The sequence below is a fragment of the Felis catus genome, chromosome A2 (genome assembly GCF_018350175.1).
Source record: "Felis catus isolate Fca126 chromosome A2, F.catus_Fca126_mat1.0, whole genome shotgun sequence".
NCBI classification, from domain to species: domain Eukaryota; kingdom Metazoa; phylum Chordata; class Mammalia; order Carnivora; family Felidae; genus Felis; species Felis catus.
In genome coordinates, this window is record NC_058369.1 from 28,867,747 (window position 1) to 28,889,217 (window position 21,471).

General features: G+C 42.4%; 1 protein-coding gene across 7 annotated transcripts in view; it reads right to left on the reverse strand.

Annotated features, from left to right (window-relative positions):
* FHIT (fragile histidine triad diadenosine triphosphatase) overlaps positions 1-20,195 on the reverse strand; it is a 1,423,954-nt gene extending 1,403,759 nt beyond the window's left edge. For 4 of the 7 annotated variants that reach the window (XM_045053136.1, XM_023249896.2, XM_006928913.5 and 1 more), the window contains exon 1: positions 14,716-14,885. The gene's annotated coding sequence lies outside the window, so the exon portion shown is untranslated. Of the gene's footprint in view, positions 1-14,715; positions 14,887-20,180 lie in introns of those variants that run through there. The other 3 variants (XM_045053131.1, XM_045053132.1, XM_045053133.1) reach the window with 2 other exon arrangements.
* Positions 20,196-21,471: the final 1,276 nt, after the last annotated feature.

Below are 21,471 nucleotides of genomic sequence, written 5' to 3' on the forward strand. Positions count from 1 at the left end.
CAGACTGAGGCTGGGGCACCTGAGTTGGTTAAGCATCGGACTTCAGCTCAGGTGACAATCTCACACTTTGTGAGTTCAAGCCCCGCATCGGGCTCTCTGCTGTCAGCGCGGAGCCCGCTTCAGATCCTCCTTCTCCCTCTCTCTCCACCCCTCCCCCACACACACTGTCTCTCAAAAATAAACATTTAAAAATAATAATAAAAAATAGACTGAGGCCAACGGCAGCAAGCTGAGATACAGAAAAAGATAAAGAAATTTTGTTTCCAGGTAAATTTGCGTTATATAAATGCAGTATGTTTTCTTTAATTCCATAAATACAGTTTTGATGCTGCCAATTTGAGAAATTATTAACATTTCCTTAAATAAGTCTATTCTCTATTGAAGCTCATTCCCTTGCACAAAATGGAATGATCTTGGAAACAATATAAAGGAATGCTGATTTGCTATGTCATTGATAAAAGCATAGTCATTTACATAAAAAGCAAGTCATTTACATCCTTGTCTTGATCCACTAGACTTCATTATGCAGAAATAGTAGCTATCAAGCAGGTCTGACCTTTGTACCATCTGGGGACAACAGCTAATACAGCTCTAACTCCTGGATCACAGGACCTGGGCCCACTTCTAGCCTCACCACTTGCTAGCTGGGTGTCCTCAAGCGTTTACTTAACCTCTCGGAGTTTCAGCTTTCTCATGTGTATACAGAGACAGTAAGAGTATCTGCCTCAGAGAGCTGCCATGAAGATGAAATGAGCGAATCCACACAAAAAGGTCTGAGTTTCATTCCTCACCCACAGTAATCTGATAAAAAATAAGCTCTCTTCTAATTTGGTTTCATCTTATATGTGGAGATAGACCCTCGACCTGGAACATTAGATTCCTTTTTTTTTTTTTTTTGACTTGTAACAAAATGTTTTTTATTTATTTATTGTAAGGCAAAGTATATAACCATTAAAATCAAATGGCAATACACAGCTCTTAGAAAAAAAAAAAAAACCCAAAAAAACTCTTGCCTCATTTCTTCCCATTTCCCAGCTGTCATCCCCAGAGATACCTGCATTCAAGCATTTTAGTTATCTTCCGTTCTCCTCATTCTCCCTCGAGAGATACATCAGTCTTCCAGTTTTATTGAGAGATAAGTGACACACAGCATTGTGTAAGTTTAAGATGTGCAGCACAATGTTTGGATTTGCATGTATTGTGAAAGGATTATCACAACAGGCTTAGTTAACAACCATCCTGTCATATACATACAATAGGGAGAAAAGGAAAAAAATTCTCCTTGTGATGAGAACCCTTAGGATCTAATCTCTTAACTTGCCTGTATACGCTACAGAGGTGTTAGCTACAGTCATCATGTGGTACGTGACAGCCTAGGACTTATTTATCTTATAACTAACTGGACGTTTGTGCCTTTGACCACTTTCTTCCAATTCCTTCCCCCGCTCCCTTCGCCCCCTGGCTCTGGTAAACACAAACCTGATCTTTTCTTTCTAAGTTCAGTGTGGGATTTTTTTTTTTTGTTCTTGTTTTAGATTCCACAAACAAGGGGCACCTGGGTGGGTCAGTTGGTTAAGCATCTGACTTTGGCTCAGGTCATGGGCTCAGGTCATGATCTCACCGTTCGTGAGTTCAAGCCCCCCATCGGGCTCTGTGCTGACAGCTCAGAGCCTGGAGCCTGCTTCGGATTCTGTGTCTCCCTCTCTCTCTGCCCCTCCCCTGCTCACGCTCTGTCTCCCTCTCTCTCAAAAATAAATAAGCATTAAAAAAAAAAAATTTAGATTCCACAAATAAGTGAGATCAAACAGTATTTTCTTTCTCTGACTTATTTCACTTAGCATAATGGCCTCAGGGTCCAACCATTCTCATTTTTTATAGCTGAATAATACTCCAGGGTGTGTGTGTGTGTGTGTGTGTGTGTGTGCGTACCCTAACTTCTTTCTCTGTTTATCCATCAACGGACACTTGTTTCTCTAGCTTGGCTACTGTAAGTAATGTTGCTATGAACGTGGAGGTGCAGATATCTTTTCCAGTTAGTGTTTTCATTACCTTTGTATGTATGGAACATTAGATTCTGAAGAGGCTCCAGCATCCTATTTTAAGAATTCATGTTGGACATAGATATTTGACTTTTAAGTACAGACTTGACATCATTTATTTAATGTCCCCTATGTTAAATGAGATGCTCAGAGAAAATGGTGGATCTTTTAGACCACTAAAAATCTGCTTCAGCATGTGTATTAGAAAAGGTAACTACTCCCATTTGCTTTGTCCTATCTTTTTTTTTTTTTTTTTAGAGAGAGAGAGAGCAAGCGAGCAAGTAAGCAGGGGCAGAGGGAGAGAGAGAGAATCCGAAGCAAACCCCACGCTCAGCACGGAGTCCAGCACAAGGCTTGATCCCATGATCCTGGGATCATGACCTGAGCTGAAATCAAGAGTTGGGCGCTCAACCGACTGAGCCACCCAGGCGCCCCTGCCTCTTCCTATCTTATTCTTTACAAAAAGCACTCCTTCATTCTTGGTATTGTGACTAATAATACAAATGATAGCTAAAACCATCACTCACATGTATTTGGTACTTACTATATACCAGGAAGTATCCCACATATTTTCATGCATTATCTTGTTCTCACAATTAACCAATGAGGTACGTTCTGATTATTCCCATTTTTTCTATGTTTATTTCTTTACATTGAAAGAGCACGTGTGCATGAGCAAGGAAGGGGCAGACAGAGAGGAGAGAAGGAATCCAGAGCAGGCTCCGCCCTGTCAGCACAGAGCCCGAAGCGGGGCTTGATCTCATGAACCGTGAGATCATAACCTGAGACAAAATCAAGAGTCCAACGTTTAACTGACTGAGCCACTCAGGCACCCCTATTATTCCCATTTTTTAGATGAGGAAACTGAGTCACAAAGAGACAGAAAAGTCCTGAGTCCAGATATAAATATAATATATAACAATAATAACATAACAATAATAACAACACAGCACTGGATTTCCAAACATCATCTCTTATGCTTAGGACAACCTTGTACTATTCCCAATAATGGATAAGAAACTAAGAACTAAAGTAAATTAGCTAAGGCAAGATATAGGTTCGTGTGGCCCCAAAACCAGCCACTCCAAGCAAGTGCCCCTCTGCAGACAGAACAAGGAAGGGCTTAGCAGATTCCTAAAGGTCTCCCCTAAGGTTATAGGACATTGGAGAGGCACAGGACTTCAGAATTACCAGATCCAAGCCCCCTCACTTTACAGATGTGGAAAGGGAGGCCCAGAGAGAGGATAAGACTTGCAGAAGGCAGTGAGAGCCACAACTAAAACCTAGGTCCCCTGACTCCCTGCACCACATCCTTGTGGTGACATGATGAGACCCTGTCACACGGAGTCAGCCATGCCCGACTCTGTGAAAACAGGAAAGGAAAGCCTGACTGCCTCAGAGTGATGATGTCAGCCTGTTGCCTCTCCCCCTGCTCCCTGCTGACTCTGGGGACTATTGCACATACTTCTGGCACATTCAGAACTGGCAAGAGCAGAAAAGCTTGGGAAAGGAATCCACAGCCAAAGACAGGGAGCTCGCAGTGCCCTTTCATGATCTAATAGGAGCCAATTTCCACTATGATTCTCCTGAAGCAGAACTGGAGATCTGGAGAAGGAGAGTGGCTCTAGCACATGTGGGTCTCTGTTGTAGACACCAGACACGAACATAACCTAAGTCTCTGAAAACGTGATCAAAATGAGCAAGTCCCCTGAATCTTTTCCAACTAAATGCATGCCTTTCCTAGTTTTTGCAATGGATAAAAAACAAATAAGAGAAATTTTTAAAAACAGAATTTTGGACGTGTTGAATTAAAATTCCTTCAGTATTATGTAATCCTTGAAATACAACAGTTGTTTACTAAACTTTGATTTCTAAGCTTCCCTTTGATGACAAATATTAATATTTATCATTTTTCTGATGTTGGACTAATGAGAATCTTAAGTGTTTATGAGAAGGCATTTAAATATTACAGTACGGTGGATGTGTTTGTCTTCTGATCTCTATTCCTCTGTCTTTAACATCAACCAGCATTTATTTTTTGTGTTGAATCCTGGGTTGTTGTTTGCCAACATTTGCAGCAAACTCTATATGGCCAGAACCAATGGCGTCTACGCTTACTTGATGACCAAAGGGAATATGACAGCCCACTAATAACACAGTACTATGGGAAGGATGTAGCCCTGATTTTCAAAGTGAAAATTGGAACCCATGTGCAACTACCAACCAGCAGGAGTAGACAGAGCAACATCCCAGGTTTAATGACACCAATCAAGGTAATATTCATTGAATGGTGGCTACATATCAGGCACTATGCAAGGGCATGCTTCACAGCAACCATCTCACTTGATTCTCACAACAACTAAGAGCTAACTGGTATTATCGTTGTTTTACAGAAAAGCGAGATGCAGCAAGGTTGAGTCCTTTGCTCAAGATGACACGGCTAATGAGAAGCAAAGACAGGAGTTGGTCCTCAGAGCCAGAGAATAGGTTTTTGTCTCTACTCCCTTCCTATGAGCCCCTTCTTGACTCCCAGCATTTGAAAATTCCTATCACCTGCATGGAGCAGCAGCCTTCAAGGTAACCCAGACTTTCAGATCTTGATGGTAAGGATGAGACATAACTCATCCTGTCCACCACAGGCCTTGTGCTGCTTTATGCATGGAGAAAGAGCAAGAAACAGTACTACAAAAGGTCCATGCCTTCAGGGAGCAAACTTCTGAAGAGGGAAAATACACAGTATTAACACAATAAACAAGGCACTCTCTCCAGGAAAGGGAGGAAAGGGGAGGCTGTACGATTCAAGAAGCAGTAAGGGGGCTGAGGTCCAGGACTTCAACAGATTTCACTTACCTATACCCTCCGTGCAACCAAGACTCAGCTAACCAGAGAAGTAATGGAGCAGAGCCCAGAAGTAAGAGGCACAGTGCAAAGTTCAACATCGAGTTCTAAGGTAGGACCAGGTGATGGGAGGCAGCATTAGCAAAATAGCCACTACTCCTGCCTTCAGAGAGCTTCCTTTCCTTCAGAGGAAAGAGGGCACCAATCAAAAATGGAGGTTAAATAAAAGCTATAAAAAAAAAGTATAAGTCAAGGAAGCTAAAACACAGGAACTAACCTACAGAGACCGAAGAAAAAGGCCTCCGTGAATGTGGAGTGAATTAATTAATGATGAGCAAGGAAATGACTCACAACCAGGAACTGGCAAGAATACAGTTGGAGATTAGGTACAGACACTGGGGTACCAGGCAAGTTAGAGACTGTCAAGGCAGAGCCCAGTGAGGTCCATGGTCAGAGCAAACTTCAGCACTGAGTCGGATTTGCTACCGGACCTGTCACCAGGCTGTCATCCCACATTCCACCTGCCTGCTTACCTTAACTTCCAGACATCACCTACTTCCAGATCCTGGTCCCACTCTCCACTTACCTGTCCCTAGTGTAGGCAGCTCCTACCACACCAAGAGTGACTCACAGCAACCTGGCCAACCCAGGGTACCAGAAGCTGCTGTGTAGACCCCCCAAATCCAGTGATTAGTATTCATAAGCATAAGAGTAGTTAACACATGCCAAGAGTTTTATACATACTCAACCCTCACAACATGCAGAGTCAGTGACTGTTACAAGTTCCATTTTAAAGACGACGAAACAGACCGAATCAAGACCTGTCCATGTGTCCACATCTCATACCCGGTAAAGCCGCATGCCTTGGGTTTACAGATCTGAGTCTCTGAGCTCAAAAATAATAAAAATGTAAAATATAATAACAATAATAAAAATAAAAGCTAACATTTACTAAGAAATTATAAGAGAGGTACTCATGCTAATATTTTATATAGATTATCCCATTTTATTCATACCTTCCTATGAGATACACACTCACTATGTCCATTTTATAGAAGAAAATAAAATTCTGCAAGGCAACACAACTTCCCGAAGATCACCCTCAGCCTGTAAGAGACTGCCCTATGTATTTGCGAACTCCTAACGCTCTTCATCGCATCACAACAGAATGGTAGCATGGGAGGAGCCATAAAGAACTAGAACCTTGCTTTCTAAGTGTGGCCCATGGACCAGCAGCATCTGTACCACCTGGGAGCTTGTGAGACATGCAGGAGCTTTTGGCCCCACCAGGACCTTTCCATATCATTCCAGCCAGTCCCCAACCCACGAGAGCTGCACCCAGCTGTTTCATCTGCATTGGTAAGCCCAACACAGCTAACTCCTCCAGGCCAGGGAAGAGCTGGCCTGTTGCCTCTCAGAAGTTCAAGAGCCTAGAGGAAGGAGTGGCTTAGAAGAAGCTTTCTGTCCTGCTTGGAGGGGCCAAGAGAGGGCCTCAGCTGCAACCTTCATCTGTGGTCACTGGCTGCAGAAGCTTCTGGCCTTGCTCGTACCCACTCAGCCAGCAGATCCCAGCAACTGGGATTTCACATGGCAGTGGCCACCTGCTGTTTTTGTACCTCAGTATCACTTCCCCTCTTCTGAAGGTGCCAGCACCTCCATTCATCAGGTCCCCTCCGTGTGATAACCAGGCAAGCAGGGCACAGCACAGCTCAGGAGGGCACCATTCACACAGATATTTGTAAAAACAAAAAAACTTTCCATCCCCCCCTCCACCTGACCATCTTTGTTGTTGTTACACCCCTTCCATGCTCTCTGCCTTTGCTTCTCCGTCTGGGTTGCTTTTTCCTACCCTCCTTGGGACCACTACCTCTCTATCCACCAGCCTCACTCCTGGGAGAATCTGAACAGGAATCGCCCGTGCTCCTGGGCTGAGACAAACAACCTGACCCCAGCAGGTTCCAGCCCCCTCCTCTGCCTGTCCTCCCAGCACACACCTGCTCCGAGGCATCCTTAGAACGTCTCCAGGCACAACCGAGCAGGTACTGTCCTGCTGGTAATGTGGAGACTTAAGACAGCAATGAGTTCTCGGGTGTTTTTTCCCAAAAATGAAGACATGGGAAGAAGACCTTAAGCCTTGCAGAAAATGAAAATTTTGTTCTTACCATCCACCACATGCTTCAGTGATTAAACGACTACAGACCATACTCTCCTCCAAACCGTGCTCAACTAAAATATGCAAGCACTAAACCTCATGAGGGAGTACTGATACTTCCACATTATCTGTGATGGGTTTTAGCTCCAATAGCTGTGAGTCTGAGAAACTGCAAAATACACTGAATTTTAATGGAAATCTGATTCTTAATAAAAAGAGGTAAATCCATAACAAGGAAGACTAATAAACACATAAATAGCCTCAGAAAGAGCCTTTCAGTTCCAGAATACTGTCGAGGTGTGCCTTTTGCAAACCTCTTAGCCAGTTTCTCATTTTCCCCTTCTATTCCCACTTATTTATCATTAAAAGAAAACCTTGGCATATGTACAAAATATCCCCCAAATATGTAATTTTTAAATGGATTTTAAACCCTCCAACAAGAACACTTTTTCCCACTCTCTTTTTCCCCTCTATTAAGTCAACACAGTAGAAAAAGAAAACTACTACAATTGCGAAATGACCTCCTGGTGAGTAAAAAACGCTCAGGAAATGCTGAAAAAAGAAATGGTGGTGCAGGGTAATCGAAATTCAGGCCAAGAATGCTCCTGGACACTGGATACAAGGTTTTAAATATAAATATTCAGATAGAAACAAACCTACATATACACACTTTCTATAAGAAAAAAAAAACTTTTAAAAGGAAAAGGTCCCCAAATACTACGGATAATCCATCAAATGGAAGGTATTTAATCAAATTAGCTTAATTATTCTGCCCTGAAAAGGAGGGTGAGGGTAACTCTAAAAAATTTTAAAAGGAAACAAATCTTTATAATAGGCAACCTCTCTGGAAGCCTCCGGTTCAGGCTACTGAATGAGAATGGCCAGATGCTACTGGTTCATTCCCACGGTGGGCGTGGGGCCTACTCAATTAAAAACAAAAAAAGAAAGAAAGAAATTTAAAATAAAAATTTAAAGAATGTTACTGGTTAAAACCGGTGGTAGTGTGTATCTGAACAATAGTTGAAACCTTTACAATAATGAAGCCACAGCTCAGGAAAGCATGTAACTCAGTTTCTTTTGAACGTAATTGTAATGGGTTACTATTTTTTTTTCCAGCTATGAGGCATAAAACAAACTAAGTAGCAGGAAGAGAAACACAGCCAGAAACAAAATTGAGAATCCTAAGTCAGGCGAGCACAACTAGAGATACAAAATGGGACAGGGGGTGGGGAGGGTGCCTTGGATTTGACCCCAAAGATAACCCGGAACACAACCTATATTGTTGTAGTTCATCAAATTCCAGGAGAGCTTTGTGACAAGGCTTTCATGCCCAAAGCCTTCAAAATGCTACATTCTAGATATTTCCCTCCCCACACAGGACTTTCACCTGTTAGACTGTAGCTGATTCATTTCATGAAGTTCTGTTGTTAGAATCAGTGGTTGTCGCTCCTAAATGCACTTCAGACTCACCTGGGAAACTTGAAAAAGAAAGTGACTCTGCCTGCCTCCCCTCCCACACTCTGATTTAATTTTTCTGGATGGGACCAGCCCCAGGTGACTTGAACTTGCAGCAAGGGCTGAGAACCACTGGTTGAAAATCAATCCAAACAGGTTAAAATTATGTAAAGAAGGAAGCACCATAATTGGGCTAAGTAAATTTACATGAGGAAGCAAGGTGCCTCAAATTCCCTTCTTAATCAGATATAAGATGATACTTTAAGGATCCCAGATTTTTTCTTCATCAAATTTAGAGTCTCAATTGCATGGGAGAAATATATCTAGTTGCCCATAATGTTCCAGCTTTTACCAAAGGACTGAAGAAGTTTGGCACATCACATGCGAGACGGAGACAAAAACTGTACAATGAAGAGTGATCTATTCCATCTAGTACTCAAAATATGGTAAACAAGGTAACGTGGAGCAGGGTGCATGAGGTTGTCTTATCAATTAACAACAGTAAGAGCAAATTCACAGCTACCATTTCTTGACTGCCGGTTACTGTGCTAAGCACTCTCTATGGGTTACCTCCCGGAAAATTTCAACAATTTGAAATCTGAAACAGGAATGAATCATCACCTCCATTTCACAGATAATAAGGAAACTGAGACTCAGCAAGACTAGGACATTTTCCCCAAGTCACACTAAAAGTAAGGTGTCAAACCAAGACTGTAATCCAGGTCTTTGACCCTCTAGCGTCCATTCTCTCTTTTTTTTAATTTTTTTTAATGTTCATTTATTTTTAAAAGAGAGAGACCGAGCACAAGCAGGGGAGGGGCAGAGAGAGACAGAGGCAGAGACAGAGAATCTGAAGCAGGCTCCAGGCTCTGAGCATCTGAGCCGTCAGCACAGAGCCCAAAGCGGGGCTCGAACTCACGAACCGTGGGAGCCTGACCTGAGCCAAAGTCGGACCAAATGAGCCACCCGGGCGCCCCTCTAGAGTCCATTCTTGTAACCACCACAATCTCCCATCTAGATCGCGCAAACGTTTCCTCAATACTTGCTCCTCATAGTACAGTCCATGGACCAATGGCATCAGCCTGAATCTCTGGCCTATTTCACATATACTGAATCAGAACCAGCAGCTTATGATCAGCAGGAGATTCCTATGGTCATTAGAGTTAAAACAAACAAACAAACAAAACACAGGTCTACCTGGACAATTCTCTCTCACAAGCTCATCATCATCTATACTGCATCCACACTCTTAAAAACCAAATCCTATCACTTCATTTCCCCACTTAAGACTATAAATGGTTTCCCAAATGCCCTTGGAATAAAGTCCAAAATTCTTTTACAATACAGGTAATTGGACTCTGAATAATATCGCTGGTGGCTGCCAGCACAGCCCTACCTCCCCACGTCCCACAACCAGTGATTTTTATACCCCAGACACAGAGACCTTTCCACTCATCAAATCCCAATACCCACTCTTCCTTTCCTACTTCCTCTTTCCCGCCTTCCTTCTTCCTCTAAGCTCTTCTCTGCCTAAAATTAACCACCACCCACCACCACAACCAACTCCATGCCAGCCACATTCACAGCTGTGTCTCCAGGGCCTACCAGTGAGGTGCCTGGCACAGAGCTAGGTGCAGGATAAATGTGCAGAATAAATAGATGCTACTAAGGGCTTGTGCTGTTCCCTCTGCCCATCTGCTCTTTGCTCTTCCCCATTTCTCCTTCTCTGTCCCCTGCAGCACCCCTTTTCTCTCACTCACTCCTTATCAGTAACCAATAGCCTCATGTCTATTGCAGGTGTCAGCTTTAGAGAGACACCTGCCATGTCCACGTGTCCATTGCCCTGGGGTTAGTCACCAGCAGGGTGATGACTGTTTCACTTTAACCCTGAGACACCTGGAATAGGCCTAGTCCTTTCCAGAAATAGAAAGAAGCCCTCACTGACAAGGGCAGGCCGCTTTTCAATCTATTTAATATATAGATGGAACCACAGATCAGGGACCTCTCAGCAGGCAATGTAAAGCCGAAAGCTTGACTATCTATCTCTCTCCCCACACAAAGAGTATCACTGTGCTGGCAAGATCAATTATCAAATTTGCGGGCACACTTGACATGTGATGGTCAACCTGGCTGTTCTAAGAAATCAAATGGCAAATCCTTTTATAAAATAGACACCTGCCTCAAGTTTAAATCGTGACTAAATGTGATATATTTTCATATGTTGTTTACTTTTTTTTTTAATTTTTTTTTTAATTTTTTTTTTCAACGTTTATTTATTTTTGGGACAGAGAGAGACAGAGCATGAACGGGGGAGGGGCAGAGAGAGAGGGAGACACAGAATCGGAAACAGGCTCCAGGCTCTGAGCCATCAGCCCAGAGCCTGACGCGGGGCTCGAACTCACGGACCGCAAGATCGTGACCTGGCTGAAGTCGGAAGCTTAACCGACTGCGCCACCCAGGCGCCCCTGTTGTTTACTTTTATTACAAAAATAAGAGCTACTAGCCATCTACTGAACACTAGTTACTGAGTGCCTGACAACATGCTCCAAGCCTTAGAAACATCACCTTATTTAATCTTTATCATCACGTTATGAGGTACAAATGCTGATTATTCCTATTTTACAGAAGAAAGCAAGGGCTAAGTGCCCTAAGAGGGAAGGCTGGGATTTAAATCATAGGCCTCCACACTACCACTCTCTATGGCTTCTTTGCTATGTTTTGCTATTTGGATCACTTTCTCGTCTGAGAAATCACAGACATGGACATTCCCAAAGAAACAGCCCCTTGGAAGATGACCTCAAAGGCTGAGATTTTTTTCATTGCAATGTAGACACCAAAAGGAAAGCAACCTGCTACATCTTATATTTCAAAGCATTTCTATCTTAAAAGAGATTCAAGAAAAAGATGTGGGAACAGAGCTTGGGGATGCTTATGAATGCAATTTCACAAACATTTTTTCAGTGTCTACTAGTGGTCAGGCATGTGCAGGAAGCTGAACAAGCAGACTGTTAGCTGGGAGAGTGCTGGGCGGGCGGTAGGGAGGAGGCAGGAGGGGTTGGGGAGAACATCTCTCATGATGACTGTTTATGAATGTTTAGCTGATAATTTATAAAAACGTTAGTTTAGTAACTAATTATGTAGAAAGCATCTTTCACACACACAAGAGGTAAGTTACCTGCGTTATTATCTACGAACTGAAAGGGCCAATGTGCCTTCTAAAACTAAAGTTTTACATAATTCAAACAATGCATGTGTATATTTCTGATACCCTACATTAGCTAGTGGGTTAGAATGTAACTTGTGTGAATGCAAACACAGTGTCAGATTTTGTTCTCAAGGGTCTGAAAGAAAAAAAGGGGAAAACGCATGGGGAACCAAAACAAGACATTCCCAAAATAGAAAGGGAGCATATTGAAGCTGCATGTATATACAAATAAAGAGAGGAGCGCAGAAATATTTCCTAAAGCATTCCACCAAACGCTTCCAGGAATAGGAACAGGATGAGAACACCAAATAAAAGAAATCATGAACCTGAAAAGTCATATACAGTACTATGAGGCCTCCAGAAGCCTGTCTCCTGGCAGAAACAAGAGGCTTTTGACACGAGGGCATGAGATGAAGACCATAGATCACTTTCCTCATTTATAAAATAAAGGAGTTAAATTAGATGGTTTTTAAGGTCCTTACAGCCCTCACTCATTAGCTCCTTTAATCCATGTGGCCCCTGCACCTAAAGAGGATGGGCATATGAAGATGCTCAAAAAATATTTGCTTAATTAATGAAATAGTACAACCTTACCAATAAGAAAAGGGCCTTTACAACAATGGGTCCTGGCCTATGGCCTACAAAAAACAAATTAGGAGGGAAACCTTATCTAAACAGCTTCACATCTAGTGCTCCTCCTAGCTGACTGATGGTAGAATGAAAATAACCCTAGACTAGGAAATGAATCGCTTGGGTCTAGTCTCATCTCTGACACAAACCAACCCTATGACCTTGGGTAAACTGCTTTACCACCTGGTCCAGTTTCCTCATCTCTAAAAGAAAGGTATTATAAAGCTAAATATAGCTAACATTTGTGGAACTTTTACTATATGCCAGGAACTGTTCCAAGATCTTTGCCTTAAATTTAAATGATCTCAAAGGTTTTTGCAGCCCTAACATTTAGTCTCTGACTACAGAGGAAACATGGTATAATGTAAAAATTCCAAATTCTGTACTCAGAAACGTTGGGTTTGCTCACTTTGTTAGGCGGGGACTTTTTCTTTTCTTTTTTAATTATTTTTAATGTTTATTTATTTTTGAGAGACAGAGCATGAGTGGGGGAGGGGCAGAGAAGGAGGGAGACACAGAATCCAAAGTGGGCTCCAGGCTCTGAGCTGTGAGCACAGAACCCTACCTGGAAGTCAGACTCACAAACTAGGAGACCATGACCTGAGGCGAAGTCAGCACCCACCCCCACCCCCAGCATCTCAGGTGCGGCCTTTTTCTAAGCAGAGCCTATCAATGAGACTGGGTCACAATCCCAGTACTTCTATTCACTAGCTGAGTTAATTTGGACAATTTGCTTAACTTTAATTGCTTTACTAAAACTTTTAGTTTTCTTATATGTGAAAGCGTATAAAATGGTTATCTCATACAGCATTTGAGAGAATTAAACTATAATAACTAAAGGTAATAAATATAAATAAACATGCATTACATTTTATTACTAGGTGTGTCATGTGGACAAATCATCTTCTCAAGATTTTTCCTCATCTACAGATGGCAGGTACGGTGTTACAAAAAGAAGTAATAGGAACACTCTAAATTATCCAGTGTTAGCTGTGTTTGAAAGCATGCATCTTCCCTAACACTTGGAAAAGCACATACAATACTGCCCTAATACTTGTAACAGCATATACAATCAACGACGACGACACCTACAAAAGACATCTTTACTAGCTATATCTCTCCAGTACCCAACAACTGCTTTCCTAAACAATTCTCTCTAGTCCCAGCTCCAAGCAGGTGGGGACACAGGCTGCCAGCCAAGAACGCAGTGCCACCTGGATGTTGTAGTTCCGAGTCAAAGGCCCAATCCACAGAACGGCTGGAAGTGAGACTTCAACTCCCAGGAGACACCTCGCCGCACCACATGGCACGCTGGGAGATAGAGTACCAGCCCGCCGGGAAACAGGGGGCAGGACTCCAACTCCCAGACGCCTGCGCTACTCAGGCCGCCGGCAGTAACATGGAGCCTGAGAGGGAGAGTTCAGGCACACCCGGCTTAACAGGTGCGAATAGGAGTCGCTTTCGGTAGTCCCAGGCCCAGCATAGGTCAGGGTCTTTCTACAACAACCACTGAGCTCATTTTTCTACTGGTCCCCGGCACATTTCTTGAGGGATCCGAAATAATAAAGCAGTAAATCTGCAAGTGGCAGACTTCCACAAGCAAGACCTCTCTTAGCTTTCGGCTCCAGCCAGCATCCTTGGGCCACTTCGGTAAAGATCTTTAAGCTCTTTTTTCCCAAATAAAGCACTGTGAGTGGCTGATCAAGGTCATATAACAGAAGAATCTGATCCTAGAGAGTCGCCTCCAACTCCAGTTCCACTAACCAGCCTCCCCTCCCCCCTCCCCCCCACCCACGTTTTAAATCCCCGCGTATTTTTGTATAAAAAACTACATTAATCCATAAAATAGTCCAAACGAGTCCTCATGAGTTCCCCCACCATAAAGCCAGTGCTTTGTGTTTTTAAAATGTCAAATGTAAGATTCCCTCCCAAAACACTACCTTCCCTCTACCTACTTAGCTCCTTTCTTGGGCACGTGTTCAGCCCCCTCCCTTTGCGGATCCCAAAGCCGGGTGATTAACAGTTTTGTTGGGGCAGCGATTTCTGCTACTTGCCTATGACCTTGGAAAACCCTCAAAAAGCGGCTAGTGCCAATTACACCACCAGGTCTGGGTGCCAGGGTATCCCTAGAGCCGCTGGTGTGGCCCATGCCTTAGTTTACCCCTTTGTGCAGCGAATGAGGGGCGGATTAGGGTTAGGGCTGGTGCTCAGAATGGGGCCTGAAAAGGTTCAAGGGGTAGGAGCGTCCTCCGGACAGGCAACCTCCCCTGCCTCAAGGAGCTGTGCGAGCCAGACCCCGTCCCACTGGACTGCGGGAGTAAGGACCAGACACCAGTGGAAACCCAGACCCGCACCCCAGAAACACTCTTCGACTGGGGCTTGCCCCCTGCCCCTACCTTCCAAGATCTTGGCAGCTGGGAAGTGAAAGGCAGAGGGAGGGAGCGCGGGGCAGAAGCGGCGCCTGGGCGTGTGCCCACTGGGGTGGCCACCTGAGGGACCCGGTAACCGGAGGGTAAAAAGTCTCCGGACTAGACGGAGCGGAGAGGGGACTACAATCCCCAGACGGCACCGCGGCGAGGGCGGGACCTAAGATGGCCGCTAGTCTGGACAGACGCAAGGGCCAATAGGCGTAGAGTATGATCCTGAACTGGGCCAATCAGAAGCCATAATGTCAGTAACTCTGATTCAGGGGTACGAAACGTTGTTTTCAAGACAGCAACTGAGGTGAGAATCGCTCTGGGAAGGAATTTTTGTCATAAACTGCACAAGCCTCCTTTTTCTCCAAGTGACAAATAAGACTCTTAAGGCTATTCTGCTTTTTTTCCCCTCCTACTTCCTTTCTTCCTTTTAACTACCCCCCCCCCCCCCGGCTGGATTTACTTTCACTTCCTCTACTCACTCTGGATCGTTCTTGATTACTTAAGCCTTCTTTTCCTCATGTTTTTCTCGCCACACCGGCTCTCAGACCTTCACTTGATCCATCTTAAGACTACACTCCGCCTTCCCTGAAATCCTAACCAAAATTGTACCGCAAACTCCCTTGTCTCTTCCTTTCTACCATTTTTGTGCTGTTTTTCTTTTTAGCACTTTTCCTTCCCAGTGCTGTGTGTAATTCATTTATCTTTTTTATCGTCTTGTCCCCTATAGTGGAAGATCTAAGCAGATGACGATTTTTGTTCTGCTCACGGCAATATTTTTGGCACCTAAAAGTATATATAGTAGTAGGTACTCAGTAAATATACTTTGAATAATTGAATGAAATCTAGAGTAGTCTTTATTTTCTATTCTCCCTTTCTTTGGTGCAGATTTATTAAATCCATCTTGAACCGCCATGGGACCCTTGTGCTTGCTCCCTTTTCTAATTCAAAATCATTATCTCAATATAGTCTAGGATGTTGGAGAAATCACCAAGTCAGATGCAATTCCTAACTTCAAGATGTTCCTGGTCTAGAGGAGTATGAAAAGTAAAATGAATTTTTCAATAAATGCAATTGCAAATTGCAGAACAGCTAAATAATTGCATAAGGTCGTGCAGCTCATGTACAGGGACTAGAATCTTGTCCTTCAGACTCTCGATATTACACACTATGCTCCTTATAGCAACCTCCCTTATTCAGGACTGCCTACTTCCCTTCTCTTTCCTCCCGTTTCTAGTGCCAAGGAAGAACATATGTTTGTCAGTCACCTTTTACATTTAAGGAAAAACAAAGAGCAATTACACTTGGACAAACACCCAGATATGTCCCTACTTTGCCTTGACACCATTTCCTTTTTTTTTTTTTTTTCCTCACTTGTTTCTTTGGCCTGCTTCATTACATGCAGGTGATTACACCAAGTCTTAGATCTCTCATCCTTTCTGATGTTTGAACCCCATGGAGAGTACCGAGGTGTCCTACAAAATGTCCTGGTGTGAAATACTGATGTCCTAGGAAGCTTGGCTCTCAGAGAATGTCACTGTGGATTATGGTTAATTTACAGGTCATCACACAAACACCATGGCCACATAGAATATTAGAGAATTGTGAATAACTAGATGAAATTGAAGACAATCACAGATGAACCAGAAATGTGATCAATATGTATAGAGACTAATTTTGTACGTAGAAATTATAACCCCTGTTCAGGCTTCCTAGCCTAATCTTCTGTCAATTTGGGGTTGTTTGCTGTGACACAACAGTTCTTTCTAGCTTTTATGAGCACAGACTCAGCTCAGCAATACCAACCTTTCTCAGGCTGACTGGCATGAGAGATTTCAACACATGTGTCGGCAGCCAGACTAAATGTGGAAGGAATCATTGAACCATGTGAAAACGGAAAGCTCAACAACTAGACTCTTCTGAGAAAGTATCAACCTATTATCACTGCATCTTCTACTTAGCAATCAAAAGTCAAATGTCATGAATATACTCAGGATTTAAACAGTGGTATCTAATGATTATGAAACCATTGTTGGGCAGCCTAGTATGAACATATACGTACTATTTCAACTGTGAGCTATGCTGTTTGCTGGGCTCAAGGTCAGCCATGACCTTCAGCAATATATACATACATAAAGAGCATTAACACATGGCACTTGCCGTGGACCCAGAACATCAAAGTGCCAAGACAATCAGTGGGGATGACTGTCTGATCTGCAACTTGATTAACAATCGCCAGGAGATGGTATCTTAGCTTGAGTTCTCCCAGAAGTATATCCTGAGACAGGTATTCAAGTGCAAGTCGGTAATTGCAGGAAACACCAGTAGAATAGAAAAGTGAAATAGGGAAGGGAAGACAGACAAAAAAGCATGTTACTACAAAGGGTGATTGAGCTTAATTCTCCTGAGGAACTATACGAAACAATGTGAAACACATGCCATAGACTGAGCTATCCCACCAGAGGACAAAAGAACTATGTTGTTTAAATACTAACTCCCATCAGTCAGTAATTGGAGTCTGTTTTCAGAGGCAGTTAAGTCCCTGGTTCTTCGGGCATGCTATATGAGAGGGCAGAGTTGCCTCAATGTCCAGAGAAAGCCAGGCAGCCAGGTGCTGCCATTGAAGTCAGGCTGGTGTATCCTGAAATGGCAAGGGAATAGGGGGTACTGGCAGGGCACCAAGAGGATCTGCTACAGGTGGCTTTGTGTCACCATAAGCTCATATTGCTGACACTAGCAGAATAAGAATAATTCAAAACTTACATACCAAAAACAAAACAAAAAGCAATCTATCACCTTGTATATTTCATCATGTGAACAATTAATATAGACAGTACTTTCTAAATTCTCACTAACACACACACACAAAAATCTAGAGCAACAAAAGCCTCTCGCACTGGGAACTCTGGGGCTTTGAGGCTTCAGTGGGACTGGGGTTTAGTGAAAGGGAAGGAAGGAGATGGAGAAAAGGGGGAAAGGGAATTGAAAGAAATATTCCTGAAGACAATATGTTATTCATTTTGCAATATTGCAGAAACACATATAAAGGGCTCGGGTTCTTTGCAAAATTAACACTAAGTACACAGACTGTGGTCTTTAGACCAAGAAGACAGTTTTGTGAAAGACCTCTATGCATGGTCCATTGTAGCACTTCTTCACAGCAAATAGCTTTACTTGAAGTTACAGTCACCATTTATTTGTCTTTCTGTTTATCATTGATCTCCTCCAAATAAAATGTAAGCTCCCTGAATGCATGAAATTTCCTTATGTCTTACTCAATAGTAGACACTCAATAAATACAAAGTAAATAGGGAAAGTGCTAGAAGGGTCCAACATTATACCAATCATTACACTGTGCCAAGCCATGAAGTAAAGAGACAAAAGTGACCCTACAATAACCTCCCATTATCACAAAGCTTGAGACCATCCTAACATGTGGAAAGCCTGGTGGTCACATACTCTTCCACTTAAGTCAAACACTCCTCGCAACAGCATCCTCTTCAAGCACACAGGACCCACAAGAAAATCCTTACCATGGAAATAGAATTTCAAAAGTAGAAAGGCATTTGAGGTCAAAGAGTTCAACTCTCTGCATAATTCATCTCAGCCGTATGTTATAGGTCATAATCCAGAACTTGGGGGATATTTGGAAAAATCATCTCTAATAAGAAAATATTGTATTAGGAAAAAATGATGCATTGTTTCTGTAATACAAATCATACAAAGGTTGGGAAACTCAGCTGTACCCAGATGCTCACGTCTCCTTCACAAATTTCTCAGCCCATAATCATTTAGCTTTTTTGGCTGTTATTGGAGAAATCTGGTTGTTAATAAGAACCATCTTGTGATGTGCTGAAAATTCTGTAAATTTTTTCCTTATCTTTTTTTTTTTTTTACCCTCTCCTCTTATTTATCCCTTTGTTGTTCTGTGTTAAATATATTCCTTGGGTGGATTTGTTCATCAGATATTTAGAGATCGGTCTATTCCCTATAGTTAGTGAACATATGCATGCTGTCTCCTTTTAACTATGCCTCATAAATAATCACACTTAATCCTTCTTACTGCCATCTTTTGCAATCATCTTCCAGTTACCTAGAACATAAGGTGCATAAAACTAAGCTCAGTGTCCAAGCTGTGATCTCACTAGGGTGGCTCAAAGATAAGCTCTGATTTTTCCTCACTCTCTTTCAAGAAATTATGCCTCTAAACACATTATGCCTAGTTTCACTGCAGCTTTAAAGGCATTCCATCATTCTTGGGGGGGGGGGAACACTTTTTAAAAGCATTTCCTAAGAATTAAAAAGTATATTTCTTTCATAGAGGACTTAGTGCAGGGTGGGATGAAGCTTCAGCTCAGTTTGTCATGTATGGAGGGTTCCTCTGGGCCAGCCACTGTGCAATGGGCTGGGATTCACCAGTGAATCAGACACAGACCCTGATATTGCCCTGGAACAGAGACCATAAGCAAATAAACTAGTGAACAAATCTATGTGATGCTTTAGAAGTCGATGCCAGAATGAGTCAATTCTACCTATAGAGGAGGAGAAGGGGAGTTCTAGGCAGAGGTAACAGCACGTGGAAAGTGCCAGAGCTTGGACAAGGTAGAGTCATTGGTCCACAATCCAGAGTGGAAGTAAGGCAGTGGGGAAAGCAGCTGGAGGAGTCCCAAGAGCCAGTTCATGATGGTTTCACAAGCACACTTCTTAGTTTGCCAAAGAGCAACTGAGAGCCTTGTAACTATCAAACGAATTACTTAACTTTGAGGCAAATAGAAAAATGCATTCAACAAATATTTATTGAGCACCTACCAATGGCAGGCATTGTTCTAGTTATTAGGGGATGCAACAGTAAATAAGTCATAAAAAATCCCTACCTTCATGGAACTTCCGGTAGAGAAGACCATACATTGGTACACAAATTTATAATGTATGGTAGGATGATGAGAAATGCTAAGGAAAAAATGCAGAGTGGGGGGCTAGAAGATGATGGGTGGTCTTCTGTTAGCTAGGATGGTCAGGAAGCCCCTTTGAAGAGATATCATTTGAACAAAGATCTCAGTGAAGCGTGGGGGCCTCAGTGAAGTGAGGAGGTCTATGGAAGAATGTTCCAGAGAGAGGGAACAGTATGTGCAAAGTCCTTGAGATAAGAACAGGCTTGACATGGTGGAAGAATAGCAAGGCAGTCCACGTGGCTGGAGAAGAGTCAATGAGAGGAAGAGCCGTACAAGAGGAGGTAAAAGGTAACCAGAGGTCAGAGCATGTAGGCCACAGTAAACCTTAAGGGAAAATAATAAGCTATTCCATAACTGTACTTGCCAGATGGTGTATATAGTATGATCTATTTGTGTAATCATTAAAGGATTGTGTTACACATATAATTACCAAGGTCCATAATCACTCATCCAAAACTTTTGGGACAGGTGTGTTTTGGAAATTAATCTTACCGTTTTTAGAAAAGGTAAGATGTTGGGGCACCTGGGTGGCTCAGTCAGTTACGGGTCAGACTTCAGCTCAGGTCATGATCTCACAGTTCGTGGGTTCCAGCCCCGCGCCGGGCTCTGTGCTGACAGCTCTGAACCTGGAACCTGCTCCGGATTCTGTGTCTTTCTCTCTCTCTGCTCCTCCCCCGCTCACACTCTGTGTGTGTGTCTCTCTCTCAAAAAATGAATAAACGTCAAAAAAAAAAAAAAGAAGAGGTAACATATGCCTACATTATATCTCTAGTGTCTACCACTCCTACAGCCGCCTTAGAACAGGACCCTGTCATCAAACGTTGACATTTGTGCAACAAAACATACATGGGATAATCAAATGCTATAAATAGGCCAGACTTCTGGTTTTCAAAATTTTTGGATTTTGACATTGCAAATGAGAGATTGTGGACCTATACCTGCACCTCTGGTAGGAAATTGGGAGCATCAAAATAGTTGTGAACGATGGTTGGGGAAAGGAGATGGCGTGGCTGTGGCAAGAGTATCTTTTATTCGACTTTATACAGTTCTGAACTTCTGACCAATATTTTTTTTTTGCCATGTATTAGTTATGGCATTGAAATAACACTAGTTTAAATTAAAAAATAAAATAAATGTGGACTCTAATGAATTTATTCTTGTAGTCTTTGGGTGCTCAACAAGATGGATTGTATTAAGGGAAAATATTTTAAGCAAAAAAAGTAATGGAAAAGATTTTGAGTGTGCATTACAAAATTGCTTCTGAGTTTGAATGCTTTAGTCATGACATTCAACTTTTTCTGTGTCCTCTGTATGCTTTTCAGATTTTCGTTTTTTAAATATCTTTTGTGGATTGGAGAAAGTCATAGTATCGAGATGACTTTTTTAAGGAATAGGAAAATTCATTTCTAAAATTCAGTATAAAATATATTTTTTAAATTTATGGTAAATCACATTCCCTAATGTTCCAAAAAGGTTCTTCTGTTTTCTTATAGAACACGGTCCATTCTCTGGACTTAGAGTTGTTTCTGTTTTGTTTCATTTTGTTTTTAAAACGAATCTGTGGGGTTTTTGTCTGTTTTGATAACAGGATGTCATGCTTGTGGTAAATACTTGCCTGAAAGAGATTTATAATGTGCAAGCCCCTAAAATATTTAGACATTCTAAAATTGTAATTTGCCAACCTCCCTATTTCCTACCACTCTCCCCCAACAAAAATTCGGAGAGATGTATTTAACAGATGCCGTGTTCTGTGGTGGATGTTATTGGCTATGTGGCTGAAAAC